Below are 8,367 nucleotides of genomic sequence, written 5' to 3' on the forward strand. Positions count from 1 at the left end.
CCATTTGTATCTCGAAAACCAATGGAGCAAGTTCAGTTTCACACGAAAGCGTGCTTGAGGAATCCGAGTGGTTTATTTAGAGGAGCTTTGGTGTCTCCAAATAAAGCAACATACGAGACCACAAAGAAAAGAAGGTTCCACAGTCCTACAAGAAGCTCACGCGAGTGAGATAATGCTCGAGTTTTGTGCATTTTTTGTGAGATCCTTCTTGAGAAATGGATCGAACTTTGCCTTTTTGATATGCAATGTCTCTTTCCTATGTTCTATCGATATATTATAGAATGTTGTTGGAAGAGAAGAAAGTTCTTCCGCATGTTAGATGTAGAATATAACGGATACCTGGTCGGAATCAGTGGGTTTTCCGATAGATTATTTGTAGTTCTGTCTCAAACATAGGCTCACTTATTCCTGTATCTATAGTTATCGTATAAATGCGTCTTTCGAATGTAGGAACTATGTATGTAGAGCAGTACAAACGATCTCCTTCCTGTGCGCTATCCGTGATGGTGTAGGGAAAGAACCAGGGGGGGGGGGGGGGGGCGTTGTGTGTGTGTGTGTGTGTGTGTGCCGGCCGAAGTGGCCGTGCGGTTAAAGGCGCTGCAGTCTGGAACCGCAAGACCGCTACGGTCGCAGGTTCGAATCCTGCCTCGGGCATGGATGTTTGTGATGTCCTTAGGTTAGTTAGGTTTAACTAGTTCTAAGTTCTAGGGGACTAATGACCTCAGCAGTTGAGTCCCATAGTGCTCAGAGCCATTTGAACCATTTTGTGTGTGTGTGTGTGTGTGTGTGTGTGTGGATAGGGGGTGAATAATTCCGATACACCATGCTATACACTCTGCCACCGAACTGGGTGGCTCAATCGTTAGCACACTGGACTCGCATTCGAGAGAACGACGGTACAAACCCGCGCCCGACCATCCTGATTTACGTTTTCCGTGATTCCCATGAAATGCCGGCATAGTTTCTTCGAAACAGTACGGCCGCTTTCCTTCTCTATGCTTCCCCAATCCGAGCTTGTGCTCCGTCTCTAATGGCCTCGTCGTCGACGGGACGTTAAACACTAATCTCCTCCTCCTCCCTCCTCTACTCTCTGCCGTACTTCCCGAGTAGAGACGTAGACGCTAATGATGAACCGGATGAGGGACTGGCAGTATACACCCTATGAAACAAGCGGATCACAATTTCTTTAGCATTCACGAGGTGTCATTTTGCGGCATTGTGGGGGCCAGGGACTGTATAGCTACAGCGGGCGGCGAGTACAGACAGCACGAGGTGTTAGTTCTCTAGCGGCGGAGGTCACTGGCTGACCGTGAACGACGGGATCAACTCTCTGAAGAGGGAGGCTGGCGATTATCCGGCACAGGAACGTAATTAATGTCTGTAATATCGCACCGCGGACTAACTATTAATTAAAGGTGCCGGTGGCCCCTTGTCCAAGGGGTCGGCTCACACTTCCATTCTGGGAGTGGCATCGCTGGATGGGTGCAGCTGTACCAACTCACTGACATTCTGGTGTAGCATATTGATAGATCAGATGCTCATTCTTGTCACCTTCGAAATATTACTACTCTTATCAAACATCAGCGTCGTGGTCTAACGTTCCAAGCAAAGTAGTTCGTCATATTTCATAAGAGATAATCACTGTGTGCTGCTCAACGTGTCAAACTGAGAACCTTGCCTTTCATAGGCAATCTCTTATCATTCCCTCTGGAAATTTGTTTTTGTGCGTCGTGGCGTACATTCCGTATCTTCTTCGTACTGGGTAAGCTGTATAGGCATGACCAAATGTGGTGTACAGCCAGCTTTAACATCCACAACAGTCTGAATAAAAATTTTAAACAATTACTCAAAAACAAAAATAAAAAACTTTTACAATTAATTGAGAAATGATGAAAGAGGGCGATGGCAGCTTAACTGTTTTGGCTTCGTGAAACACAACAGCTGACAACATTCTCATCCGGAGATTGTGGAGGTCGTCTATAAACTTGTCCACAGTGCTGCGGCAGCCCTATTCTGCACGAGTCAATGAATAATGTTACCTGCAGGGGTTTCAAAGGTCTTAGCAGAAAACGTTTCTTCCACCGTTATCATACTGTAAGTAGGCTGTTTAGGTTTTTATATCGGTAACGCCACGTAGCGCTCTGTATTAAAATCACTGACTGTGCTGTGTTCAGTCTGTGGCTGGTTAGCAGTGTTAGAATATTCGCTATTGTAGTGTTGGGCAGTTGGATGTGAACAGCGCGTAGTGTTGCGCAGTTGGAGGTGAGCCGCCAGCAGTGGTGGATGTAGGGAGTGAGATGGCGGAGTTTTGAGAGCGGATGATCTGGACGTGTGTCCATGTTGTTGTTGTTGTGGTCTTCAGTCCTGAGACTGGTTTGATGCAGCTCTCCATGCTACTCTATCCTGTGCAAGCTTCTTCATCTCCCAGTACCTACTGCAACCTACATCCTTCTGAATCTGCTTAGTGTATTCATCTCTTGGTTTCCCCCTACGATCTTTACCCTCCACGATGCCCTCCAATACTAAATTGGTGATCCCTTGATGCCTCAGAACATGTCCTACCAACCGATCCCTTCTTCTGGTCAAGTTGTGCCACAAACTCCTCTTCTCCCCAATCCTATTCAGTACCTCCTTATGTGATCTACCCATCTAATCTTCAGCATTCATCTGTAGCACCACATTTCGCAAGCGTCTATTCTCTTCTTGTCCAAACTATTTACCGTCCATGTTTCACTTCCATACATGGCTACACTCCATACAAATACTTTCAGAAATGACTTCCTGACACTTAAATCTATACTCGATGTTAACAAATTTCTCTTCTTCAGAAACGCTTTCCTTGCCATTGCCAGTCTACATTTTATATCTTCTCTACTTCGACCATCATCAGTTATTTTGCTCCCCAAATAGCAAAACTCCTTTACTACTTTAAGTGTCTCATTTCCTAATCTAATACCCTCAACATCACCCGACTTAATTCGACTACATTCCATTATCCTCGTTTTCCTTTTGTTGATGTTCATCTTATATCCTCCCTTCAAGACACTATCCATTCCGTTCAACTGCTCTTCCAAGTCCTTTGCTGTCTCTGACAGAATTACAATGTCATCGGCGAACCTCAAAGTTTTTATTTCTTCTTCATGGATTTTAATACCTACTCCGAATTTTTCTTTTGTTTCCTTTACTGCTTGCTCAATATACAGATTGAATAACATCGGGGAGAGGCTACAACCCTGTCTTACCCCCTTCCCAACCGCTGCTTCCCTTTCATGTCCCTCGACTCTTATAACTGCCACCTGGTTTCTGTACAAATTGTAAATAGCCTTTCGCTCCCTGTATTTTACCCCTGCCACCTTTAGAATTTGAAAGAGAGTATTCCAGTCAACATTGTCAAAAGCTGTCTCTAAGTCTACAAATGCTAGAAACGTAGGTTTGCCTTTCCTTAATCTTTCTTCTAAGGTAAGTCGTAAGGTCAGTGTGTCCATTAGAGAGAGTAAATTTGTAAGACTGGATGTCATGCACTGATATATATATTATGACTTTTGAACACTATTAAGGTAAATACATTGTTTGTTCTCTATCAAAATCTTTCATTTGCTAACTATGCCTATCAGTAGTTAGTGCCTTCAGTAGTTTGAATCTTTTATTTAGCTGGCATTATTGGCGATCACTGTATTGCAGTAGTTCGAGTAACGAAGATTTTTGTGTGGTAAGTGCTTCATGAAAGGTATAGGTTATTGTTAGTCAGGGCCATTCTTTTGTAGGGATTTTTGAAAGTTAGATTGCGTTTCGCTAAAAATATTGTGTGTCAGTTTAGTGATGATCAGAATAAGTAAAGAGAGAAATGTCTGAGTACGTTCAGTTTTGGTCAGCTGTTTGAAAATCAAATAACATAAGTGGTTTACCAGCACAATAATTCATTAATTTTTGTAAGGAGACGTTTCAATACTAGTCACTAGAAACAAGAATTTGAGGGTCAGACAGTTACAGAATCTCAGAACCTCAGCTGAGGAAGACATTCCGGTAAAACGTTTCCCCAGTGTTCTTCATTTACATCTCTATGTAAATCCACATCCACATTTGCCAAGCAACCTGACGTTGTATGGAAGAGGATACTGGGTGAACCACTGTAATATCCCATCCTTTCCATTGGTAAATCGTATGGCCTCGAATTTGTGTGATGTTACCGCGAGAAGTACATAGGACGAGGTAATATGTTGCTAGACTCGTATTGTAACTCGAGAAGCACCTAATACTCGATAGGCGTGAGATGCGTTTTGGTATGAAGCATTAGATGAGAGGAAGTCGATGAGGCGTTGTTATACCAGTATAGTGTGGATAATAAGTAGTGGAAAGATAGGAGACGAGTATCACAAAGAGTCTGACAGAATCTACAGCTCTGTCCCTCTCGCTGGAAGTGGTGACAGCTGACATGATCTGTACTACGGTAACTACATTAACAGCTACAGTTTTATGGCGCAGTTGTGTGGAAGAAATGTCAATGAGTGCAGAACTTTTCAGCCGAACAGAAAATTACGTCTACCACAGAAGTAACTTATTTTTAAAATATACTGCCTACGTTCGACGTCTCCGTGACATAAACACTCACCCACGGCAGATGGCAGCATAACGTTGGAGGTCATATAAGGTGTGTCGGTGGGAAGGGGTGGGGGTGGGGGGGGGGGGGTGGGGGGGTGGAAGGCGCAGAAAACAGGGCAGCCGATGTCGTAATGTGGAAACGGAGCTAGTTATCTGAAGTCCAAAACGTCATGGTCACTGGCTTTCGGGCTTAGGGTGGAAGCATTTTGACAAACTGCCTATTGGCTTCTGTCTCGGGTTCTTCGGCCGACGTTCATCTAATGATTTTTCTGACGTTTCGCCAGCACGAGTGGCTGGCATTGTCAAAGCTTCACCCTCCATTGCCGGTGGTGAACTGGAGGCGAGCTCGCGGCCGCAGACTATATGTACCTGGCGCGCCAACGTCCGACGGCTTCTCCGCGGTCATTTCCGGTGCGGTTCTCCTCTTGCTACCTGCGACGGTCGTTCGCTGCAGTACGGGAAGCCAGGATCCGTTTACCTTAAGGCTTTCCTCTTTCTTGTTGAAACTGTTCGCGTGTTTTTGGATTTCTACAGCTTCTCTGAACAAGCGCGTGTGATAGTGCTTCTCTACAGCCAGAACTTCCGTGTCGGCGAATTTTATTACGTGGTCGGTCTCATTCAGTGCGTGCTCTGCCACGGCCGATTTCTCCACCTGCCCCAACCTGCAATGTCGCTTATGCTCTTTGATCCTGGTGTTAATGGATCGTCCAGTCATTCCGACATAAACTTTTCCGCATGTGCAAGGTATACGGTATATTCCCGACATTGCAAGTGGGTCTCTTTTCTCCTTCGCCGATCTAAGACACTCTTTGATCTTCCTTGTCGGTTTGAAAAACGTCTTTACGCCGTGTTTGCGCAATATACGGCCGATTCTGTCCGTCACTCTGGGAATGTATGGCAGAAAGGCCGTACCCGACATTTCTTTTTCTGGTTCCTTACTTCGCCGAGTGTTTAGCTCTGTTACACTTCTAATGTAATTTGTGGAGTACCCATTGCTCCTCAGAACAGTTTCCAGGTGTTGCATTTCTCGTTTGAGGTGTTGAGGCTCACATATTCGTCCTGCTCTCGTTACGAGCGTACTAATCATGCCTCTTTTCTGGCTCGGGTGGTGGTTTGACAGTTTGTGCAGGTATCGGTCCGTGTGTGTCGGTTTTCGATACACGCTGTGTCCCAGGTTTTCGCCGTCCCTTGTGACCAGCACATCTAGAAATGGCAGTTTCCTGTCCTTTTCTACCTCCATGGTAAATGTTATGTTGGCATGGAGGCTGTTCAAGTGTCTCAGGAATTCACCGAGCTGTTCTTCACCATGGCTCCACACCACGAAAGTATCATCGACGTACCTGTACCACACCTTAGGTTTGCAAGTCGCCGAGTCCAGTGCCTGTGCTTCGAATTGTTCCATGAAGAAGTTGGCCACCACTGGACTGAGAGGACTACCCATGGCGACGCCATACATTCCCAGAGCGACGGACAGAATCGGCCGTATATTGCGCAAACACGGCGTAAAGACGTTTTTCAAACCGACAAGGAAGATCAAAGAGTGTCTTAGATCGGCGAAGGAGAAAAGAGACCCACTTGCAATGTCGGAAATATACCGTATACCTTGCACATGCGGAAAAGTTTATGTCGGAATGACTGGACGATCCATTAACACCAGGATCAAAGAGCATAAGCGACATTGCAGGTTGGGGCAGGTGGAGAAATCGGCCGTGGCAGAGCACGCACTGAATGAGACCGACCACGTAATAAAATTCGCCGACACGGAAGTTCTGGCTGTAGAGAAGCACTATCACACGCGCTTGTTCAGAGAAGCTGTAGAAATCCAAAAACACGCGAACAGTTTCAACAAGAAAGAGGAAAGCCTTAAGGTAAACGGATCCTGGCTTCCCGTACTGCAGCGAACGACCGTCGCAGGTAGCAAGAGGAGAACCGCACCGGAAATGACCGCGGAGAAGCCGTCGGACGTTGGCGCGCCAGGTACATATAGTCTGCGGCCGCGAGCTCGCCTCCAGTTCACCACCGGCAATGGAGGGTGAAGCTTTGACAATGCCAGCCACTCGTGCTGGCGAAACGTCAGAAAAATCATTAGATGAACGTCGGCCGAAGAACCCGAGACAGAAGCCAATAGGCAGTTTGTCAACAAGTGGCCACGAAAGCCTTAACAATTTTGGAAGCATTTTCTTAACGGCTTAGCTTGTAGACTGTTCGCATGCCGCCGTGATTAAAGTATACCGTTGCAAAATGACGCTATCAAAAACTGATATTGAGGCAATGCGGTGAACTAGGGGCTGTAGATGATAGGGATGAACGACGGTTGAGGAGATGTGTACGGGCGGATAGTCGTGCAGCTGTTGAGTAAATGACCAACTACGTGAACCAAGGGGCTACCAATAGTGTCTCCTCGATGACCGTTTAGCGAATGTTGCTGCCTGTGGGCCCCACAGCAGTCGCGCGGTTTATGCACTCACGCTGACTGCTGCTCATCGGCAACGTAGGCTGGAATTTGCACGCCAGTACCGCAACTGGACCTCAAATTTTATGCTCCATCGGACAGATGGCCTTTGGTGAGTATGTTGTGAAATGTCTGAAAGCAAAGGCCCTGCAACAATCGTCGGAAGGCTCCAGGCCAGAGGAGGGATGATGATGATGTGTGGTTTGTGGGGTGCTCAACAGCGCGGTCATCAGCGCCCGTACAAAGTCCCAATTATTACACAGTCCAATGATAATGAAATGATGCGGACAACACAAACACCCAGTTCACGGGCGGAGGAAATCCCCAACCCGGCCGGGAAACGAACCTGGGACCCTGTGATCCAGAGACAGCAACGCCAGCCCTACACCACGAACTGCAGGCACTGGAGGAGGGAGCATTATGGCCTGGGGAATGTTTTCGTGGCATACCCTGGGCGAACTTGTCATTATGTAAGGCACACTGGATCAACAAAGGTATGCATCTATTCTTAAGCGACCATGTCCGCCCCAACATGCAGATCAGCACAATGGCGTCTTCCAGCAGGACAATGCAACGTGCCATACAACTCGCAGTGTACGTACGTGGTTCGAAGAGCTCTAGGATGAGTTCATTGTACTTTCCTGGCCATCAAAGTCCCAGGATTTAAAGCCAATCGAGACTCTGTGGGACCACCTCGATCGAGCTGGTAGCCCCAAGGATCCTCAACAGAGAAACCTAGCGAAGATGGCGACAGAACTAGAGTCGGCATGGTTCCACATGTCTGTCGATACCCTCCAGAACCTCACCGACTTTCTTCCTGCCCGTCTCCGCTGCAAAAGGCTGTTATGCAGGCTTCTGACAGTTGGTCACATTATGTGATTGGACTGTGTAGTTCGGCCAACCGAGTGTGTACCTTGAGTTAGGATGTTGGCTTGTTTACAAGAATGTCTGTATCCACGAGAACAGTGCGATGACGTTAGGAGTAGCACGAACTGGCAACACGGCGACCATTGTTGCAGGGCAGTAGAGAGAGTGCGGAGACAGTGGTGCGCCCACCATTAACACTGGTTCGTGCAGATTACAACGACGTGGAGTGTTAGGTCTCAGAGGGGAAGGGACTGCGGCGGCGCGGTTCTTTCCCTCCCTTGACGACGTACCTGCACCTACCTGTGAACATTGTCTCAGCAGATCATCAGTAGGGAAGCCGAGTGAAACCTACTGTACTTCGACGTGAACCAGGCTGCAATGAAAGTCACTAATCTACGTTTCGGGAGAAAAGTTTCACACGAAATGAAAGGTTGGAAATTTTTTCCTCA

This window comes from Schistocerca nitens, chromosome 6, assembly GCF_023898315.1.
Source record: "Schistocerca nitens isolate TAMUIC-IGC-003100 chromosome 6, iqSchNite1.1, whole genome shotgun sequence".
Classification (NCBI taxonomy): Eukaryota; Metazoa; Arthropoda; class Insecta; order Orthoptera; family Acrididae; genus Schistocerca; species Schistocerca nitens.